Genomic DNA, 7,500 nt, shown 5'->3' with positions numbered 1-7,500 from the left:
GGAACCCCCCCCAACCCACAAAAACAAACTCTCACACACACACAAACACACGCACACACACACACACACACACACACACAAACACACAAACACACACAGACACACCTGAACTCATCATAGCTGTGCTAATAGCATTGGCCGAAACGTTTCCACAACCAAACCAACATTAGCTCATCCACTCATTCACATATGTGTGTGCCCAGAGGTCCGGGAGCTCCAGTCATAAGTCCGGGTGATCTATGTCCGGAGAAGGCTCACATTAGCCGCTCTAAGGGGTCCTGCTGCCCCCCAGCTTCCCGGCCTTTGAGAAGAGACACATAACTCCGCTCTTCCGCTTCTCCGCTATGGGCCCTGGTACTCCCGATCCTCCGAACTCAGGTGAATTGCGTGACGTGCTTCTGCTCTACTATAAGCCCCTACACACTTCGAACACGGCTGTTATCACCCTGTTACTGCATTTCAATGACACCCATTTGCTTTCGATCTCAGTGTCTGCCACCGTACGGAAAAAGCGGGGGGGTGGGGGGTGGGGGGGCATAAGCGCATTCGTGCTGTAAGTAATCAGAAGTTAATAGTGTTAACGGTTTGCGAGAAATTTTTAATGCTAGACAAAAAAAGAAAATTAAAAGGATATAATTAAATAAATAGATAGAAAAATAAAATTAAAAACGAAAAAAAAAAAATTGTGAGGGGAATATAACATGTAATTAAGTTGGCGGTTCACAGGGAATCTCAGACATCAAACTGTTTTTAATTGAACATAAATAGTACACCCAAATATACAAATGTACAAATAAACATAGCAAGGTAGAACTGAATGTCAATGAAACAACCAGGCATGAGGAAGCAACGGACATGAGGACATTTGTTCTGTATGTAATGAGAAGTTAATAGTGTTACAGGTTTGTGAGAAATTTACAGTGCTAGACAAAAAACGAAATTAAAAGGAAATAATTAGATAAATAGATAGACAAATGAAATTAAAACCAAAAAAAAAAAATGCAAGGGGAATACGACATGTAATTAAGTTGGCGATTCACAAGGAATCTCAGACATCAAACTGTATATTTTTTGTTGTTTATATATAAACATATATAAACAAACATATATTGTTTGTTGTTTATTTTTGGGATATATTGAGGAATATTTAATGGAAAGGAGTCACAATCGCTTTTTGACAATGTCGAAGTGTATACGTGGCTATAGAATTTAAAGTTTTCATTAGAAATTATAGCCTCATCTGTAATTTCCTTGTTGTTAAGACGGGCTTAGCTTTGCTCCGCTCCTCCTCTCCTCCGCTCCTCCGCTCTTCCGCTCCGGGCCCTGGAACTCCCGATCCGCGGGACTTCGGTGAATTCCGGGCCAGTTTTTTGCTCTTCTGCTCTCCTCCCCTCCTCCGCTTCTTCGCTCCCCCGCTTTGGACCCTGGAACTCTTGAACAGGGCCGGGCTTCTGCCCTCCGCCTCTCCTCTGCTCATCCGCTCCAGGCCCTGGCACTCCCTGTGATCCAGTCATTCGCATGTGCGTGCCCGGAGGTCCGGGAGCTCCACTCAAACGTCCGGGGGGGATAAGGGTAAGGGGTCCTGCCCCCCCCCCCCTCGCCGCATCTGAGAAGAGAAACATCTCCTCCACTCCTCCGCTCATCCGCTGCGGAACCAGGTACTACCGATCCGCCGGACTCAGGCGAATTGCAGAAAGGGGTTTTGCTGTCCTCCGCTCCTCCGCTCCTCCGCTCCTCCGCTCCTCCGCTCCTCCGCTCCTCCGCTCCTCCGTTTCGGGCCCTGGAACTCCCGAGCCGCTGGACACAAGCGAATCACGGTCCGGGCTTCTGCTCTCCTCCGCTCCTCACCTCATCCGCTCCAGGCCCTGGTACTCCGTGTCCGCGGGAACCCCCCCCAACCCACAAAAACAAACTCTCACACACACACAAACACACGCACACACACACACACACACACACACACACAGACACACCTGAACTCATCATCGCTGTGCTGATAGCATTGGCCGAAACGTATCCACAACCAAACCAACATTAGCTCATCCAGTCATTCACATATGTGTGTGCCCAGAGGTCCGGGAGCTCCAGTCATAACTCCGGGTGATCTCTGTCCGGAGTAGGCTCACCTTAGCCGGTCTAAGGGGTCCTGCTGCCCCCCAGCTTCCCCGCCTTTGAGAAGAGACACATAACTCCGCTCTTCCGCTTCTCCGCTATGGGCCCTGGTACTCCCGATCCTCCGAACTCAGGTGAATTGCGTGACGTGCTTCTGCTCTCCTATAAGCCCCTACACACTTCGAACACGGCTGTTATCACCCTGTTACTGCATTTCAATGACACCCATTTGCTTTCGATCTCAGTGTCTGCCTCCGTACGGAAAAAGCGGGATGGGTGGGGGGGCATAAGCGCAATCGTGCTGTAAGTAATCAGAAGTTAATAGTGTTAACGGTTTGCGAGAAATTTTTAATGCTAGACAAAAAAAGAAAATTAGAAGGATATAATTAAATAAATAGATAGAAAAATAAAATTAAAAACGAAAAAAAAAAATTGTGAGGGGAATATAACATGTAATTAAGTTGGCGGTTCACAAGGAATCTCAGACATCAAACTGTTTTTAATTGAACATAAATAGTACACCCAAATATACAAATGTACAAATAAACATAGCAAGGTAGAACTGAATGTCAATGAAACAACCAGGGATGAGGAAGCAACGGACATCAGGACATTTGTTCTGTATGTAATGAGAAGTTAATAGTGTTACAGGTTTGTGAGAAATTTACAGTGCGAGACAAAAAAAGAAATTAAAAGGAAGTAATTAAATCAATAGATAGACAAATAAGAAATTAAAACGAAAAAAAAAAAAAAAAATTGCAAGGGGAATGTAACATGTAATCAAGTTGTTTTTTTTTTTTTGTTTTTTTTTTTTACCAAAAAAAAAAGGAACCTCGGACATGGGTAACTATATTTTTTTGTTTTCGGATTTTTCCATAAGTTTTAAGGATTTTTTTTTTTTTTTTTATATTTCAAAATCGTTTATGAAGACATTAAAATTTGGGGAGCATTTTTGCATTCTGTTCTTGTGAATGAAGAACTTGGCCAGGCCTAAAAGAACATTGACACAGAGTTCATCTGTTATGTTGCTTATAAGTAAACAGAATGTTATATCATCTTTTGAGAAGGAAACTGGTGACGATGGAATGAGAAGGAGAAAAAATATATGGTCAGTGGTTTCAATGTTGTCTTCACAAAATGTACAAATATTATCTTCAAAATTAAAGCGTACCCTCGATAATTCCTTAGATGGGTAGATGTCAGTCATAATTTTGAAGTGGGTCTCTTTTGCCTTGGGGGTATGGGTAGAGTCAGATACATAGTTCGCAGCGTGGCAATCGATTCCTCATCAAATTTATTTAAAATATCCTTTTTTTTTTTTTTGACGTCCAGGGAATAAGTTTCCTGTGAAACATTTCCTAATAAAGGAGTTGCTGCGCTTTCTGTCCACAATTGAGATTCCCTGGAGTGATAGTCGGGGTAACTGTGGTTGTACGGTTCGGTGCGTCATTATATTTTTGGTCAGGAATACAAATTGTCGAGGCAGTGCGTTTCGTAACTTTAGCAACTCTAATATGGGAGGCTTGAATCTGTGTGTAGTACAGAACTGCTCATTGTCCAGAGGACTGCCAGTGTCATCCATCAAGTCAATTATTGACCATATACCTTTCTCAAAGCATTCCTTGTAAAACAGAGGTTTGTTGCCATGCAGTACATATCGATTGTTCCAAACTATTATACTGTGTGGTGAGAAATTGTGTACGTATATCATTTTCCAGTATAATAATATTTGTTTATGGAACTCTGAACATTTGACAGGAATCTTGTTGATATCCAAGTCAGAGATAAGCAGAAGACTCAGGCCGCCGACTTTGTTGAATAAGTAGTTTGGAGTACAATACCAGAAAGAACGATGAGGTTTGATCCAGGATTTCAACCAGTTCACCTTCAATGTCCCATTCAAGCAGTCCGACTCTATCACTTTCAGCCCTCCTTCACTTGTTTCTTTCACCATATGTGATTTTTCTTAGATGGTGTGGTCTGTTCCTCCAGATAAAGTTGAAATTGATTTGGTTAACAGATTTTACGAGTTGATTTGGAGCAGCATTGGAATACGCTGGGTATATACATCTGGATAAACACATCCATTTTAGTCAAATATATCCGGCCTAATATTGATAAATCTCTCTGGAGCCATATATTAGAATTAAGCTTTACTTTGATTCAGTTTAGATTCAATGTTCCTGGATTGATTTAACGTTTGGTCCTTGGATAGGAAAATGCTCAAGTATTTTATTTCTGATTTCATAGAAACATCGCTGATTTCCTTTAGTGGCGAGTCATGCAGCGCAAGAAGTTTGCATTTCTTTAAGTTTAATGACAATCCTGAAGCCTTGGAGAATGTTTTGGTTTTTTTCAGCACTTATTGGGACTTGATGTTCATTTTTCAAAACTAAGGTTGTGTCATCTGCCAGCAGGCTAATAACAATTTCTGTCCCCAACATTACTTCTGTCCCACACGTATACACACACACACACACACACACACACACACACACACACACACACACACACACCTTAATTCCACTCTTTTATATACGCATGTCTGGAGTTCCGGGAGCTCGTTCTCAACGTTCTGGGGATAATCATAGCTGTGCTGATAGCATTGGCCGAAACGTATCCACAACCAAACCAACATTAGCTCATCCACTCATTCACATATGTGTGTGCCCAGAGGTCCGGGAGCTCCAGTCATAAGTCCGGGTGATCTATGTCCGGAGAAGACTCACATTAGCCGGTCTAAGGGGTCCTGCTGCCCCCCAGTTTCCCCGCCTTTGAGAAGAGACACATAACTCCGCTCTTCCGCTTCTCCGCTATGGGCCCTGGTACTCCCGATCCTCCGAACTCAGGTGAATTGCGTGACGTGCTTCTGCTCTCCTATAAGCCCCTACACACTTCGAACACGGCTGTTATCACCCTGTTACTGCATTTCAATGACACCCATTTGCTTTCGATCTCAGTGTCTGCCTCCGTACGGAAAAAGCGGGATGGGTGGGGGGGCATAAGCGCATTCGTGGTGTAAGTAATCAGAAGTTAATAGTGTTAACGGTTTGCGAGAAATTTTTAATGCTAGACAAAAAAAGAAAATTAGAAGGATATAATTAAATAAATAGATAGAAAAATAAAATTAAAAACGAAAAAAAAAAATTGTGAGGGGAATATAACATGTAATTAAGTTGGCGGTTCACAAGGAATCTCAGACATCAAACTGTTTTTAATTGAACATAAATAGTACACCCAAATATACAAATGTACAAATAAACATAGCAAGGTAGAACTGAATGTCAATGAAACAACCAGGGATGAGGAAGCAACGGACATCAGGACATTTGTTCTGTATGTAATGAGAAGTTAATAGTGTTACAGGTTTGTGAGAAATTTACAGTGCGAGACAAAAAAAGAAATTAAAAGGAAGTAATTAAATCAATAGATAGACAAATAAGAAATTAAAACGAAAAAAAAAAAAAAAAATTGCAAGGGGAATGTAACATGTAATCAAGTTGTTTTTTTTTTTTTGTTTTTTTTTTTTTACCAAAAAAAAAAGGAACCTCGGACATGGGTAACTATATTTTTTAGTTTTTGGATTTTTCCATAAGTTTTAAGGATTTTTTTTTTTTTTTTTTTATATTTCAAAATCGTTTATGAAGACATTAAAATTTGGGGAGCATTTTTGCATTCTGTTCTTGTGAATGAAGAACTTGGCCAGGCCTAAAAGAACATTGACACAGAGTTCATCTGTTATGTTGCTTATAAGTAAACAGAATGTTATATCATCTTTTGAGAAGGAAACTGGTGACGATGGAATGAGAAGGAGAAAAAATATATGGTCAGTGGTTTCAATGTTGTCTTCACAAAATGTACAAATATTATCTTCAAAATTAAAGCGTACCCTCGATAATTCCTTAGATGGGTAGATGTCAGTCATAATTTTGAAGTGGGTCTCTTTTGCCTTGGGGGTATGGGTAGAGTCAGATACATGGTTCGCAGCGTGGCAATCGATTCCTCATCAAATTTATTTAAAATATCCTTTTTTTTTTTTTTTGACGTCCAGGGAATAAGTTTCCTGTGAAACATTTCCTAATAAAGGAGTTGCCGCGCTTTCTGTCCACAATTGAGATTCCCTGGAGTGATAGTCGGGGTAACTGTGGTTGTACGGTTCGGTGCGTCATTATATTTTTGGTCAGGAATACAAATTGTCGAGGCAGTGCGTTTCGTAACTTTAGCAACTCTAATATGGGAGGCTTGAATCTGTGTGTAGTACAGAACTGCTCATTGTCCAGAGGACTGCCAGTGTCATCCATCAAGTCAATTATCGACCATATACCTTTCTCAAAGCATTCCTTGTAAAACAGAGGTTTGTTGCCATGCAGTACATATCGATTGTTCCAAACTATTATACTGTGTGGTGAGAAATTGTGTACGTATATCATTTTCCAGTATAATAATATTTGTTTATGGAACTCTGAACATTTGACAGGAATCTTGTTGATATCCAAGTCAGAGATAAGCAGAAGACTCAGGCCGCCGACTTTGTTGAATAAGTAGTTTGGAGTACAATACCAGAAAGAACGATGAGGTTTGATCCAGGATTTCAACCAGTTCACCTTCAATGTCCCATTCAAGCAGTCCGACTCTATCACTTTCAGCCCTCCTTCACTTGTTTCTTTCACCATATGTGATTTTTCTTAGATGGTGTGGTCTGTTCCTCCAGATAAAGTTGAAATTGATTTGGTTAACAGATTTTACGAGTTGATTTGGAGCAGCATTGGAATACGCTGGGTATATACATCTGGATAAACACATCCATTTTAGTCAAATATATCCGGCCTAATATTGATAAATCTCTCTGGAGCCATATATTAGAATTAAGCTTTACTTTGATTCAGTTTAGATTCAATGTTCCTGGATTGATTTAACGTTTGGTCCTTGGATAGGAAAATGCTCAAGTATTTTATTTCTGATTTCATGGAAACATCGCTGATTTCCTTTAGTGGCGAGTCATGCAGCGCAAGAAGTTTGCATTTCTTTAAGTTTAATGACAATCCTGAAGCCTTGGAGAATGTTTTGGTTGTTTTCGGCACTTATTGGGACTTGATGTTCATTTTTCAAAACTAAGGTTGTGTCATCTGCCAGCAGGCTAATAACAATTTCAGTCCCCAGCACGTCTAACTTTTGGATATCGTTGCTCTTTTCAACATAAACGGCTAGCATTTCGGTAGCAATTATAAATAAATAGGGTGAGATGGGGCAACCTTGGGGGATTCCCACATCAACATGGAAGCTCGGAGTGGTGCCGCTTGGCAGGGTGACACAGCTATGAATATTCTCATAGAGCCCACGGATCACATTCCTGAATATTTAACCAAATCCAAAATGTTCGAGCGTTGC

This window comes from Fistularia commersonii, unplaced genomic scaffold (genome assembly GCF_037954325.1).
Source record: "Fistularia commersonii isolate RoL2024-O1a breed Wild unplaced genomic scaffold, RoL_Fcom_v1.0 HiC_scaffold_79, whole genome shotgun sequence".
NCBI lineage: Eukaryota > Metazoa > Chordata > Actinopteri > Syngnathiformes > Fistulariidae > Fistularia > Fistularia commersonii.
This window is presented reverse-complemented; position numbering follows the sequence as displayed.